Consider the following 16,626-nt stretch of genomic DNA (forward strand, 5'->3'; position numbering starts at 1 on the left):
TGTCTTTTCACTTGCATTATGTGTAGGAGATGAAGTATGGCCCTGTCCTGGTCAACCTTGTTTGGTATTTCATAAAACTTGTTAAAATTAATCATCAGTTTGCGCGTTTTGGTTTGAAAACTCTGGGGTTGCGTTTCATTGTAAACGGACCAAAACAAAGACTTTTGAAAACGATTGCATGGCTGCCCACATTCTCTCTGCATATCCTTTACGACCATGTAAACAATCACATCATGTTCTTTGCTGTACTAATAGATATAAGTAGATTCCCCTTTTGATCGCTCCAAACATGTCCTCCATCTAAACAATAGGGAATCTAACTATACACGGCGCTACACGCTAGTGTAGATGAGGATCGTTTTCATCGAATTCTGATTGATCGAGAGGATATATCGCATGTAGATTAAAAACGGGTTCGGCGCTTATAGCATTTTGGAAAGAAACTGCATCTTGCAGTACATTTTAAACAAGGAAATATAGTGATTTGGCCTGAAACATTGATGGAGCAGTGAATAAGTTCAGTACACAGCAAAATGGAATAACACTCTTTTTTTTTTTTTTTTGCCATTTATCGTGTTTTGGAAAAGAGCAGTATTGCGATTAAACTTTGCCTCATGTAAATGCAATACTTCAATTATAATATTGCGATTAAGCTAATAATCGAAGCAAGCATAATCATAATAACAGGTGGTGCACGCCGATTTCAATCGAAATATACAGGCATGTAAACACCTTAATCGCAGTATTGCTGCTTTGACCAGAGTGCGCATGTTCTGGTGACTTACACGAACGACGTGCCATGCACCTGCAGACAGGGACGGCGCTACACAGGGGCTAGGGTGGCTATAGCCCCGTCAGAATTTTGAATATTTGTAAAAGGTTTTTTCATTGTCTTGTGTAGAGAAATATTATATTAATGCACAGATCTAAACTGGTTGTTGGTCGAAGACAGACTGTTGTATTCACTGTTCATTTTCATAAGAAACATTTCCATCTCAAAATTGCCTTATGTTTTGTTTAAGCATCTTTCTTTTAGTGTAGACAATCATCAGTACAGTACCAGACATGCAACTAAAGGCAACTTCACCTTACCCATAGCAAGAACAAATGCCATAAAAAACACTGTTATGTTCAGAGGTATGAAGGAATGGAATAAATTGCCAAAGCATACCATACTTACTAACAATGTAAATAAATTTAAATTATATGTAAAACAGCATCTATCAAAAGAATACATCTGACTGTTTATATTTATTTATATATGTGTGTGAATATGTGTGTACATGCCAGTGTTGTAGTCGGGTCACCAGCTGTCGAGTCCGAGTCGAGTCTCGAGTCCCAGTGTTCGAGTCCGAGTCCAAGTCCGAGCCACCAAAGAAGAGTCCGAGTCGAGTCCAAGTCGAGTCACCATTACCAGAGTTCGAGTCCGAGTCGAGTCTCGAGTCCCGTATTCGAGTCTGAGAGTGCCTACATGTCTCCACTCTGGGACCTTCAAAAAACTGATAAAATGTATTAAAGAGGTTCTACATTAAACAAAAATGACACCACTGTCACAATTGCAAAGGGAGTTTATTTACTGATTTGACATATACACTTTGCAACACACTTTGCAACTTTACGACGCCATCAAAAGCATGTGTTTACTTCCAAAAATCAATATGATATGCAGAGAGAGAGAGAGAGAGAGAGATTGTGTGTGTGTGTGTGTGTGTGTGTGTGTGTGTGTGTGTGTGTGTGTGTGTGTGTGACGGCAAGCGACTGGTCAGAAAGCAACGTGTAACGTTAGTCTGACATGTTTCTTGTCGACACCACAGGATTTTAAGAGTCAAAATTGCAAAAAAAATGTTTAATCTGACACAGTGACTATCGCAACAGACAAATATCGCAAAAATCTGATCTGGCACAGTGACTAGTAACGTTAAGTTATCAACAGACAAAAAAATGCTGTAATCTGAACCAGACATACATTAACCCTAGCTTCTTCTGTTTGTTATCATATATGCATTAGTCAATAATATTTTTTTGAAAAAAGCTAACGTTAGGCAATGGAAAGCATTTTACTTACTTTTCTGGGTGCATCCGTGACAGGTGTCTGTTAAAGTTTGAGGTTGTCCCAGTCTTTTCCTCAATTGTGCGATTACACACACAACATTTAGCGCTGCTCTTTCCAGCATTAGAAGCAAAATTCGGGTAGGCGAACTTCATGATCCGGGGCACGTCTTTCTGCATTTTACAAATGTGAACATTTAGCCCACGAATCATGCATCATGCATTGCATGAGCGTAAAAGTGAGTGACGTCAGTGAGTGTGTTGTCAAGCAAAGAGAGCGAGAGGTAGCAGTGTCTGTGAAGGGAGATCGTGGCCGGTCTTGGGCACGAAACAGGAAAAGTGTAACACCTTATATAATTTTTTTATAACATATTTAGTCAAAAACAAAGTGATGAATGCTCAAGTCCGATTGTATATATCCTCGAGTCCGAGTCCAAGTACGAGTCATCAATCCGCGAGTCCAAGTCGAGTCACAAGTCCAGAGAGTGGATTCTCGAGTCGGACTCGAGTCCAAAGAATATGACTCGAGTCGGACTCGAGTCCGAGTCCAGGACTCGAGTACTCAATCACTGGTACATGCACATGTGTAGGTATATTTATGGGTGTATATTTATGGGTGTATGTGGGTGAATGTGTTTTTATATGTGTATATTTCATGCCCGTTGTCACAAGGATGGTCTGAGACGAGCAGATCCATATGCAGCATTTAATTGTACAGGCAAACAAACACAAAGGGGCTGGCAGAAATTGTAGTCAAACACAGGCAGAATGGTCGGGGCAGGCAGCGAGAATCAAACACGGGAGGGAGTACAGGAATCAAAACACGGGAAAACAAACATGGGAAGAAACGCTCAGAAATGCACCCGGGGCAATACAAGACTTCGTGAAGAAGCTGTGTGTGTGAGTGGCTTATAAGGAGTCAGTGTGATGTGGAACAGATGTGTGCAGCAATCAGTGCAGTGGGTCACAAGGAGCAGGTGTGAGCAGTGATTGGTGCAGTGGCTTGTGGGGGATGAAGTCCATGATGTGTAGTGCAAGAGTTGGTGATGGCAGGACGACGGAGGCTCAAATCGTGACAGAGCCCCCCACCTAAGAGCGGCTTCCAGATGCTTCAAATACCTGTTCGGGAGAGTGATGGAGTGGGCATGGCACAGAGGCATGAATGGAGGCCCCGGTCCATGTGCAGGTGGAGAACCAGGAGACTGAGGCGGAGCCGACGGAGGGAGAAGCCATGGTGGAGGAAGGGTTGGCTCCTCCATGGGGCCTACCGACGGTGGTGGAGCCGGTGGAGCCCGAGACGGAACCGGAGAGTCGAAGGTCATGGGTGACACCGAGGATCCGGAGGGCCAAGGCGGAGATGGAGGTCCGGAGGTACATGGCGGAGCCGGAGCGACAGAGGACAGAGGCTGGAAAACACAGGGGTAAAATAGCTGAGCTAATGAGCCATAGCTGATGCAAATCAACAATTAACTAACACAGCCACGCCCACACTCTCAACACGCACACACAGATAGAGCTAGAATGAGTCTGTGAACCCATGAACCGTGACAGTACCCCTCCTCCTAGGTGTGCCTCCTGGCTTGCCTCCCAGGCAAGCTTACCTGTACATTGTTATCATTAATAAGGGAGTGATCCAGAATGTCCCTGGCCAGGACCCAACTTATCTCCTCTGGACCGTAACCTTCCAAGTCCACCGAGTACTGAAATCCGCGTTCGTGGATTAATGGATGAATGAAAAACAGGCTTCAATTTGTACGCATGAATGACGGGATGAATTCTCCTGTACGCTGAAGGACGTTTGAGGCAGACTGCCACTGGGCTTTACATTTACATTTACATTTACATTTATTCATTTAGCAGACGCTTTTATCCATAGCGACTTACAATTGGGAATACAACAAGTGATTCATCCTAAGGAGCCAGATCAACATAGGAAGTGCTCAAAAATACCGTATGACAGGCGTTGTTAGATGAGTACGGGCTAGAAAGGGAAGATCAGGAAAGAGAGGAAATTTTTTTTTTTTATTGAGTCAGATAGTGTCGAAAAAGATGGGTTTTCAGCAGTCGCTTGAAGACAGTAATGGAGTCTGCGTGCCGGATGGGGGTGGGAAGATCATTCCACCAGGCAGGGACGTTGAAGGAGAATGTTTTGGAAAGTGATTTCGTGCCTCTCTGTGGTGGTACAATGAGGCGTCTTTCACTAGAGGATCTCAGCGTCTTTCACTCTTTAGATCTTAGTGTAGCATCTGGACCAATTAAACACACAATTGTTCATTAGAGTATCAAACAATTACAGACCCCCCTTCACCCCCTCCACCACAATGGGTGCCGGGAAGACTCAGATGGCCCACCAGGCCTTTGTTTGCTATAGTGACCAGGACCTCTCTGCCAGACCAGATAAACTTTACGACCCACAAGTATGTGAAGAGAAACTTCCCCAACCAACTCTCTCTTAAACAGACTGCAATAGTAACTGACTTCTTTCATTAATTCTTTGACAAAACTTCATATGAATGAACACACAAATCCTCAAATCATTGCGTATATTATTGTGGTTTATGACACTCATATATTTAACTCAGGTGCTGCCATTTCTTCTAAATTATCCTTGAGATGGTTCTACACCTTCATTTGAGTCCAGCTGTGTTTGATTATACTGATTGGACTTGATTAGGAAAGCCACACACCTGTCTATATAAGACCTTACAGCTCACAGTGCATGTCAGAGCAAATGAGAATCATGAGGTCAAAGGAACTGCCTGAAGAGCTCAGAGACAGAATTGTGGCAAGGCACAGATCTGGCCGAGGTTACAAAAAAAATTCTAGGTAACACTTTATAATAACTATCCGTTATAACTAGTTATTAGATCATTAATAAACTGTTAGTTAATGAGTTATAAATGACTTGTTAAATAACAGTTAATGGTTTGTTAATTATTTATAACTGTGCCTTATAGATAGCCAATAGATAACTTACAAGCTGTTAGTTAACAAGTTATAAATGACTTGTTAACTGTGTTTTAATGATTTATAACTATACCTAATATATTAGTAATAGATCATGAACAAGCTGTTAGTAAATCACTTGCTAAAGACTTGTTAAGTATCAGTTAATAGTTTATATATGTTATTGGGACGTTATTCTAAAGTTGCAACTATTCTTCATTTATTAACTGTTAGTAAATGAGGAATAGTTGCAACTTTAGAATAACGTCCCAATAACATACATAAGCTAATAACTAACACTGAACTAATATATTAACTCACACTTTACAGATCAGTTGTTCATAGTTTGTTAACCATCTACTAATACCAGTGAAACTTTGTAGAACAGCAAATGGATGGAACAAGTTCAAGCTACAGCAATTTGATGTGATATTTAAAATATAACATTTTTGTACCTCAACCTTGTTCCACCCATAGGCTTTTCTGTGTACTGTATTTTACCAAAGAAACTCCACAGATGAAATGTTGAACATTGTGTTTAATGTATAGAAACACACATACTGAGCCATCACATGGCAGAACAGCAGTATACAACAGAATACAAACCCATAGTATTAGTAGATGGTTAACAAACTATGAACAACTGATCTGTAAAGTGTGAGTTAATATATTAGTTAAGTGTTAGTTATTAGCTTAAATATGTTATTGGGATGTTATTCTAAAGTTGCAACTATTCCTCATTTACTAACAGTTAATAAATGAAGAATAGTTGCAACTTTAGAATAACGTCCCAATAACATATATAAACTATTAACTGATACTTAACAAGTCTTTAGTAAGTAATTTACTAACAGCTTGTTCATGATCTATTACTAATTTATTAGGTATAGCTATAAATCATTAAAATACAGTTAACAAGTCATTTATAACTTGTTAACTAACAGCTTGTAAGTTATCTTTTGGCTATCTATAAGGCACAGTTATAAATAATTGACAAACTATTAACTGTTATTTAACAAGTCATTTATAACGCATTAACTAACAGTTTAATATTAATCTATTAACTAGTTATAACATATAGTTATAAATAATTAACAAACTATTAACTGTTATTTAACAAGTCATTTATAACCCATTAACTCACAGTTTATTAATGATCTATTAACTAGTCATAACGGATAGTTATTATAAAGTGTTACCAGCCTTGGTGAGAGAGGTAAAGAAGTACCCAAAGATCACTGTGGCTGAGCTCCAGAGATGCAGTCAGGAAATGGGAGAAAGTTGTAGAAAGTCAACCATCACTGCAGCCCTCCACCAGTCGGTGATTTATGGCAGAGTGGCCCGACGGAAGCCTCTCCTCAGTGCAAGACACATGAAAGCTCGCATTAAGGACTCTAAGATGGTGACAAATAAGATTCTCTGGTCTGATGAGACCAAGATGGAACTTTTTGGCTTTAATTCTAAACGGTATGTGTGGAGAAAACCAGGCACTGCTCATCACCTGTCCAATACAATCCCAACAGTGAAGCATGGTGGTGGCAGCATCATGCTGTGGGGGTGTTTTTGAGCTGCAGGGACAGGAAGACTGGTTGCAATTGAGGGAAAGATGAATGCGGCCAAGTACAGGGATATCCTGGACGAAAACCTTCTCCAGAGTGCTCAGGACCTCAGACTGGTCCGAGGGTTTACCTTCCAACAAGACAATGACCTTAAGCACACAGCTAAAAGAACGAAGGAGTGGCTTCACAACAACTCCGTGACTGTTCTTAAATGACCCAGCAAGAGCCCTGATTTAAACCCAATTGAGCATCTCTGAAGAGACCTAAAAATGGTGGTCCAACAGCGTTTACCATCCAACCTGACAGAACTGGAGAGGATCTGCAAGGAGGAATGGCAGAGGATCCCCAAATCCAGGTGTGAAAAACTTGTTGCAGCTTTCCCAAAAAGACTCATGGCTGTATTGGATCAAAATGTTTTTCTTTTTTAATAAATCTGCAAAAATGTCAACAATTCTGTGTTTTTCTATCAATATGGGGTGCTAGGTGTACATTAATGAGGAAAAAAATGTGTGCTATATGGCCCTCAAAATTCCAGGGGGCGCTGTAGAGTCCCCTTGCCACGCCCTGGTACCACTCTCTGCCCGGCCCTAATAGCCGTAGATTCCAATGTGTGTGCCAATTTTCAAGAGTTTTTGAGCATGTTAAGGGCCCCAAAAGCCCCCAAAACCTTGACGAAAAATAAGAGGAATAATAATAATAATAATAATAATAATAATAATAATAATTAAAGCTGCAAGCAGCGATGAACGGGCCCTCGCCAAAAATTAATTTTTGATTTTGATCAAGATCCAAGATGGCAGCCAATTAGTCTGTTTGTGTTTGTGTCTGTCTTCGTTGAAATTGATTTAAGTGTTCCTGAGGTTTTTAAAAAGGTTTTGTCTTTTTAAATGGACTGCTGATGCTCGAAGTCACCTAGTTGATGATTTATTGAGTAAACTTGTACACGAGTGCCACGGGGATTCAGCGTGTTACACCTGCAGAGGTATACCCGATTCAAGCTATCGCGTCCTGGGCGTCCTGGACGATTAAAACATTTGAAGTCTTGTTGGCCCGGGAATCGGATGAAAATCTGACTGATCTTATTTCATCGCACACAAGCATCAAGTTACAAGTTATCCTCCACTCCATTGCTTGTGTGAGCGCCGCTGCCTGAGCAGGAATTTCAGAGATTTGAGCCCGTGAAGTGCTTGATTACTGGAGTTTGACCGGGAATTGGATTTAAAACTGTTTGAATCCCTCATAGCCTCTGCAGACAAAATCTACAGTTTTATTACATCGCACACAAGCATCAATTCACAAGATATTTCAGCTCAAGGTACTCGTGTATGAGCGTGATTGTGTGTCGTTGTTGGAGCAGGAATTTTGGAGTTTTAAGTTCAATAAGTGCTAGAATCCTGAAGTTTTATTTTTTGTTTGACTGAGGACTTAAATTTTACTTGTTACACCGGACTATAAGTGATCCGGTCCAAGTCATTGTGTGTGCGTGATTGCGTGCCGCTGTTTAAGCCTCAGATTGGAATCTGGATTTAAATCTGGTTTGCTGCATTGCACACATTTACTGTATCGCGCACAAGCATTCAGTTTACAAGCTGAATTTGACTGTGTACGGGATCCTGGACATTATTTTATTATATGGACCTATATATTGGACTCTGTGGTCGACAAATTGCTTGCGTACATCATGTGGTGTTTAACGTTTGGATGCATGTTATTTTTAAGTTTATTCTTCTGGATATCTTGTCAAGTTCATATAAGTGGCAGCGGGTATGTCTCTGGCTTATTTTCAGCGTGCAACTCATCAACTGTAAATTTTGATATTCGGACACAATATGGAGTATCTACTAACTCTGTTATGTTTGAACAATACTATGAATTGCTGTACCCCATAGATTTTAAGTGTTTGGATTTTATGAAATGTGCTTTATCTAGGGAGGAAAATTATTTTATGACTAATATAGCTTGTTTGGGGTCTATGGCTGGAAGTAGAGTTAGTAACTCAGTTAAACGAAGGAGTCTAATAGTTTTAATGTTGATAATGTCTGGGAATGTATCTCCAAATCCAGGACCTTATACTGCCTTAAGTTTTACTACTCCAGCTGAGTTAAAAACAAGATCTGGATTGGGTTTTATACATTTAAATGTTCGTAGCTTGTTGCCCAAATTGGATATGGTATACATCTGGGCTAAAAATACAAATGCGGATGTGATAGTTATATCTGAATCCTGGCTTAATAAATCTATCTCAGACACAGATATCAGTATTACTGGTTATAAGGTTTTTAGATCAGATAGATTAAAAAAGGGTGGTGGGGTAGCAATTTACGTCAAAGAACATCTAGAGGTATCATTGCTACTTTGGGTCTCAATACCAAAACAGTATGAATTATTAGCTTTGAATCTCTGTGTGTCCAAAACCCTTCAGATCACTATAGCTGGTTGTTATAGGCCTCCTTCGGCTACTAGCAATGCTGTACAATCACTAATGCATTCATTGACCTCTTTGAAATATAAGGAAATGCTCATAATGGGTGATTTTAATCTGAATTGGATGCATGCAATATCCGATGATTTAAAAAATTTTTGTGATAGTCATAATTTTTTTCAATTAGTAGATACACCCACCAGGCCAAATTCTAAATTTCGAGAAAAATCTACATTATTAGATCTTGTTCTTACAAACGTTCCACATAAATATTCCTCAGTTTCTGTATTTGCAAACGATATTAGTGATCATTGTGTTGTGGCAGTAGTCAGAGATACACGGCTGCCTAAGCAGAACCCGAGAATTATAACTAAGCGTTCTATGGAACATTTTAGTGAGCAGGCATTCTTGAATGATCTTGCACAAACTGATTGGGATAAAATGACTTTAATTCCGGATGTTGAGTGTGCTTGGGAATATTTTTATAATAGTTTTATGTCAATTATTAATAAGCATGCACCTTTGAGAAAATATAGAGTTAAATGTCGGGATAATCCATGGTTCTCAACTGTCTTGTGCGAACTTATTCAAGAACGGGATGCAGCATGGGCCAGGGCTAGACAAACACAGTTAAATTCTGACTGGCTACATTTTAGGCAGCTCCGAAATAAATGTACAGTTGCGATTAGAAAATCGAAATCTGACTACTTTCTTGATAAAACCACAGAAAATTTGACAAATTCTCGGAAGTTGTGGAGGAATATTAAACTGTTAACTGGTAATAAATCCAATTCGGGGTTTCCTTCTTGTTTAACGATAGATTCTATCAAAATTACAGACAAAAAACAAATGCTTAATAGTTTTAACAGATATTTCATTGCATCAGGGTCTATATTTCCAACAAATAATAATACAGTTTTTGACCTAGATTTCCTTAAAGCTGAACATAATCTATGGTCTAGTGAGTTTGCTTTTCAACAGATTACTTCCTCCGATGTCTGTTTGGCTTTAAAGGCACTAGATGTGAATAAATCATCAGGTCCTGATCACATTGCCCCACTGTATTTAAAATTAGCGGCTGATTTGATTTCTCCTCCATTGACATATTTATTTAATCTCTCACTATCATCTAATATAATTCCTAGGATTTGGAAATCAGCATTTGTTGTTCCTTTTCCAAAAGGGGGAGATTCTTCCTTAATGGATAATTATAGACCTATATCTAAACTTTGTATTCTTTCAAAAGTTTTAGAAAATTTAGTTAGTAATCAGTTGGCTCAGTGTCTAAATTGTCACAATATTCTATTTATTAATCAATCTTGTTTTCGTAAAGGGCATAGTACCACTACAGCTGTCTTAAAGGTTATGAATAATATCGTGGAATCCTTAGATAATAAACAACATTGTGCTTGTGTTTTTATTGACCTATCAAAGGCCTTTGATACCGTGGATCACATTATATAATAAACAACATTGTGCTTGTGTTTTTATTGACCTATCAAAGGCCTTTGATACCGTGGATCACATTATATTATTAGATAGGCTTCGACAGGTAGGGTTATCAGAAAATGTTATTTTATGGTTCACAAACTATTTACAGGGTAGAACCCAATGTGTTCAGGTGGAAGGTGTTCGGTCAGATTTTTTGGAGATTATTAAAGGAGTCCCTCAAGGATCTGTGTTAGGGCCGTTATTATTTAGTATATATATAAATTGTCTTGATTTTAATATTGTCAATGCAAAGTTCCACTTCTATGCAGATGATACTATTGTTTACTGCTCAGCTCCCTCTAAGCAACAATCTGTGGCTTCTTTACAGTCTGTTTTTTATATTATTCAAAATAGATTCTGTGCTTTGAAGTTGGTTTTAAATATTGACAAAACAAAGTGTATGTTATTTACAAATTCTAGAACTTCAGAGAACCCTATTGTACTCCAAACTTATCAGGGGAGCCAAGTTACCTCAGTGTTGGAATACAAATATTTGGGCATTATTATTGACAACACATTGCGTTTTGGTTCACATATTAAGTATTTGCAAATAAAACTAAAGAAGCAGCTTGGTTTTTATTTTAAAAATAAGTCATGTTTTTCATTTAAGGTTAAGAAAGAAATAGTTTCTGCTATGTTTTTACCGGTTCTTGATTATGGGGATGTGGTTTATCAGCATGCTCCTTCTTATCTTCTTCTATCTTTGGATGCTCTGTACCATGGAGCTCTAAGATTTATAACTGGATGTAAATTTTCAACACATCATTGTGAATTATATAAAAGAGTTGCATGGCCCTCTTTGAGTATCCGCAGAAAAATGCATTGGTATTTGTTGATATATAAGGCAATCTTGGGTTGCTTACCAATTTATCTCTGCTGTCTTATACAAAGGACTTCCTTTAAAAGTTACTCACTACGTTCTCAATCAAATTACAATCTGTGTGTGCCTTTTGTCAGGACTGAACTCGGTAAAACTTCTTTTAAATATGCCGCCACTTCAGACTGGAATCTTCTCCAAAAGGAGATAAAATTACAGAACTTGGTGTTGTATAATAATTTTAAGTCTTTATTGTGTAATTTAGAGAGAAACCAAATTGTGTGTGATTGTTTTTAATGTGTTAGTTGTTTTCTTTGTAATGTCTGTTGCAACTCTGTTGTTAAATGGCTGCCTACCTTGGCCAGGACACTCCTGGAAAAGAGATTTTAATCTCAGTGAGTTTTTATTCCTGGTTAAATAAAGGTAAATGAATCTGCGCAGTCGCCATCCCAATAGCATCAGGACAATGGTGCCCAGTGGGCACATGCATTCACAGTAACCCTCTGCCAGTTTGGATTTAAAGTTTACAGAATTGAAAGGGTTACACTTTAAAATCAACACACAGACACATACACACAATATATAAAATTTTGCCATCCAGTTTCATTTGTTAACATTAACTATATTAGATAACATGAACAATAATTAAATAGCATTTATTAATTTTAATTAATATTAAGGTAAAAAAAGTATTCATACATTATAAAAATGTAAATTTGTATCTTTTAACATTAGTTTATGTACTGTGAATTAACATGAACATGAACACAGTTCATGTGGGTGTACAGCTATACACAATAAAGTGCTATATAAACGCTTAATTCTTTCAAAATATCTTTAAAAGTCAAGTTGAGTATTGTAATGGGGCGATATATATATATATATATATATATATATGAAAAACTCATCTTAAAATGGTATAATTTTCAGATGTTTTGAACAGATAACAGCAAAGTTTGTTTTGTTGTCAAAGTTTGTCTTGAAATTGTTCACATTTAAATTTTATATTCAATAGATAACACTATGAAAATAAATGGCTATCAATGAAGATAAATCACTCATGCTAAAAAGTTGTATTTTTCTTAATCTTTTGCTATGTGACTGCATAGGACAAGTTCATGGCACAGTTCAGTAAAAAAAACCTGCAAAATACAAACAATGAAAGAGTGACCCTTTATATTTTCTCAAAGATCAGACTGTCAAAGATCAGACATATTTATGTAGATCATGCTACATCAATGTGCATTTCTTCCTCAAAATTGGTCTTTTGCTAAACAGCATGTGTCACTGCTCTCTCACCCTCCCTCCTTTTCACCCCTCCCCCTACACTCACTCTACACTCAACACACACACACACACATAGATACAGGCAGGCAGAGTGAGAGGAGATTTCTGATTTCTTTTTTAAATTTTCTTTAATTTATAGAAGCTTGTATACTTGTGAAAATAACAGCGTTTGCTCAGAATGACTAGTTCTCTGTGTGAAAAAAGTTTTAAAGGGTTTGGATGCACTTTAAAGATATAAAAAATTACGGTTATCTTTTTTACTATCATTTAAAAAAATCACCACGTCAACCCCGTTCAAGATATCCAAAATCTGTTCGCAATTTAGCATCTTCAGAGTCTTCTCTTCATGTTGATAAAGTTTGGTGTGAACAGCTTGTTATTCTTAGTAGAAGTGTGAATTTGTTTACAGCCTGATTTTTCCAAAAATCCACATTCAAATCTAAATAGCCGGCTTCCTGTTGGTCGTAGCTAATGGGTTTGATTTAGAATGTTGTTGTTATAGCCAGTGCTGGTTCGATGAGACGGAAGACAAAACTCAAATAATAAATACTTTTAATCTTGATCTTCAAACGGAAAAACAGGAGAATACCACACACGTGCCACATTCAATGACCGACAAAGGACTAAACTCAAAGACAGACTTATAAAGGGGAACTAATCAAGAAACACAGGTGATACAGATAACGATGAAACAAGGACTAAACCAAATGATCACAAACAGATGGGGGAAGACAGAGGGAGAAACCAAATGACAAACAGTGCAAAACAAAAGCAAAAGACATGAAACATCAAGAGACATGTAACATTACTCCCCCCTCCCGGTAGGCGCGTCCCGCGCCGTGACAATACTACCGGGGAGGGAGGGTGGGCGCCCTGGAGGCTGATATGGGACCAGGATAACCTCGACAGGGAGAGCCTCCAGGGCGGATCAGGAGACCATGGTCGGGGAGACAGTTCTGGAGGCCATGGCGGAGCGGACCCCGGAGTACGCTCTGGAAGGCTGGACTGGGCCAGCGGAGGCTCTGGAAGGCTGGGCTGGGCCAGCGGAGGCTCTGGAAGGCTGGGCGTAACCAGCGGAGGCTCTGGAAGGCTGGGCGTAACCAGCGGAGGCTCTGGAAGGCTGGGCTGGACCAGCGGAGACTCTGGACGGTTGGATGGAACCAGCTGAGGCTCTGGAAGACCGGTCGTAACCAGCGGAGGCTCTGGAAGGCCGGGCTGGATCAGCGGAGACTCTGGATGGTTGGATGGGATCAGCTGAGGCTCTGGAAGACTGGACGGGACCAGCTGAGACTCTGGACGGCAGGACGGGACCAGCTGAGGCTCTGGAAGACTGGACGGGACCAACTGAGACTCTGGACGGCAGGACGGGACCAGCTGTGGTTCTGGAAGACTGGACGGGACCAGCTGAAACTCTGGACGGCAGGACGGGACCAGCTGAGACTCTGGACGGCAGGACAGGACCAGTGGAGATTCTGGCGAGAGGGTTGGGGCCGTGAACTCCATGGGCAGTGCCATGTCCATCAGGTCCAAGGCATCCTTTTCGGCCGGGAACTCAGAAATGAAGGTCCACTTGGCCGGGAAATCAGGAACATCGACCATCTTACCCGGGGAATCAGGAACGGCAGCCATCTTGGCCGGGAAATCAGAAACGACGGCCATCTCGGCCGGGAACTCAGGAATGGAGGCCATCTTGGCCGGGAAATCAGGAACAGGGGCCATTTCGGCCAGGAACTCAGGAACAGCGGCCATCTTGACCGGGAAATCAGGAACTGTGGACATCTTGACAGGAAGATCAGGAACATCGGCCATCTTGGCCAGGAAATCAGGAACTGCGGCCATCTCGGCCGGGAAATCAGGAACTGTGGCCATCTTGGCCGGGAAATCAGAAACTGTGGCCATCTTGACAGGGAAATCGGGAACTGTGGCCATCTCGGCCGGGAAATCAGGAACTGTGGCAATCTTGACCGAAAAAATCAGGAACTGTGGCCATCTTGACAGGAAGATCAGGAACTGTGGCTATCTTGACAGGAAGATCAGGAACATCGACCATCCTGGCCGGGAAATCAGGAACAGAGTTCGTCCCGCGTGTGAACTTGGGCTTTGTCGCCGTCCTGCGTGCGGGTTTGAGTGTTGCAGCCTTTTTGGGTTTAAGTGCTGGTATGGCGGCGGCCATCTTGGGTGTAGACGCTGGTGTGGCGGCGGCCATCTTGCGTGCAGACACCGGCGTGGCGGCAGCCAGTGGAACAGTGCTGAGGAAGACTATGGAGCTTCGGAGTATCTCAGGATGTTCAGGGCAAGGCAGGCGGTCTGAACTGTTGGATCGGTATGCGGAGGTTCTTGGCGTTGGGTGAGCTGGTGCGATGTGACATGTTTCTCAGGGGGTTGGACGTTGCCTTGGACTGATATTCTCTATTTGTACTATCTCAAAATTAGAGCAGTTCAAATAGAGAATGATATTGATCAACTCGACAAACGGGAAATCATGAACAGAGAGATCACAACGAATGGTATCTTCGTCCAACCCCAACAGAAACACAATGCCAATTGAGGCGTCGGGCCAGCTCACCTGATGGTAAAGCTCAATGAAATCCTCTACAAACAGCTCCAACTCCCGACCGCTCTGCCTCAAGCTCCACAGCCGTTCCTCAGCACTACGGTTTAGGTCGGTCATTCTGTTATTACCAGTGCTGGTTCGACGAGACGGAAGACAAAACTCAAATAATAAATACTTTTAATATTGATCTTCAAACACACGTACCACATTCAATGACCGACAAAGGACTAAACTCAAAGACAGACTTATGAAGGGGAACTAATCAAGAAACACAGGTGATACAGATAATGATGAAACAAGGACTAAACCAAATGATCACTAACAAGCGGGGGAAGACAGAGGGAGAAACCAAATGACAAACATTGCAAAACAAAGGCAAAAGACATGAAACATCAGGAGACATGTAACAGATGATGAGAACAATATATGTACAGAGTTTGGTGACTGTAGGAAAAACTAACCCCCCAACTTTTGTCAAAAGATGGCGCTATAAAGTGCCTGCTCCACACCCATTTATGACCTTTTGCCAATGTCTAACTATCATTAATATTGATGTGTGTGTTGAGTTTCATGAAATTCTAAGCATGTTATCTGCCTCGAAAAGACAGGAATCTAATTTTAAAGTTTGACACGTTGCCATGGCAACAGCATTTGATTTATCATCAATCCCTTTACATATTCTCATCGGCCATGTTTTGACATTATTTTGATGAAGTTTGAAGAAAATCGAGTAAAATTAAGAGGCTGATTTCAAAGCATTTTGAAAATGACACACTTCCTGCTGCCAGTTGGTGGCGCTATAACTTTGACTCATAATAGTCAGGTTTATGTAATCGGCATCATACAATAAACAAACTAGTGAAGTTTCATCAGAATCAGGCAATGTGTGCAACAGTTATTACACACTTCCTGTTTCTCATTTCTCGCCATAAATTTGTCACCTTGCCACGGCCAAACCGTTCGAGATATCAAGAATCCCCTTGCAATTTAGCATCCCCAATGTCTTGAGATCATGCTGACCGAATTTGGTGACAATCCCATGAAAATCCTGGGAGGAGTACATCAAATTCCAGAGCATGCACTTTTTAAACAGCCCTAAATATCTCACTTCCTGTTGCGTTCAGCCCATGACATAGAGTACAAAAGTTGTGTGGCTCAGTGAGATCTATATGTGTACTGAGTTTCATATCAGTACGTGCAAGTATGTGTGCTATATGGCCCTCAAAATTCCAGGGGGCGCTGTAGAGTCCCCTTGCCACGCCCCGGTACCAGCCTCTGTGGCGTCCTGATGGCCGCAAAATTCCGACGTGTGTGCATGTTAAGACCCCCTTAAGTGCCCTGAAGTTTAAAAAAAAAAAAAGAAAAAAAAAATTAAAGATGCAAGCAGCGATGAATGGGCCCTCGCACCTCGGGCTCACTGCCGACCGGTGGCTTTAGGAAAACAGCAAATGTTGGGCAGTATGCTTTTAATACAGTAAATATAGGAGAAATATGTCATAAG

Source organism: Garra rufa, unplaced genomic scaffold (genome assembly GCF_049309525.1).
Source record: "Garra rufa unplaced genomic scaffold, GarRuf1.0 hap1_unplaced_004, whole genome shotgun sequence".
Taxonomy (NCBI): Eukaryota; Metazoa; Chordata; class Actinopteri; order Cypriniformes; family Cyprinidae; genus Garra; species Garra rufa.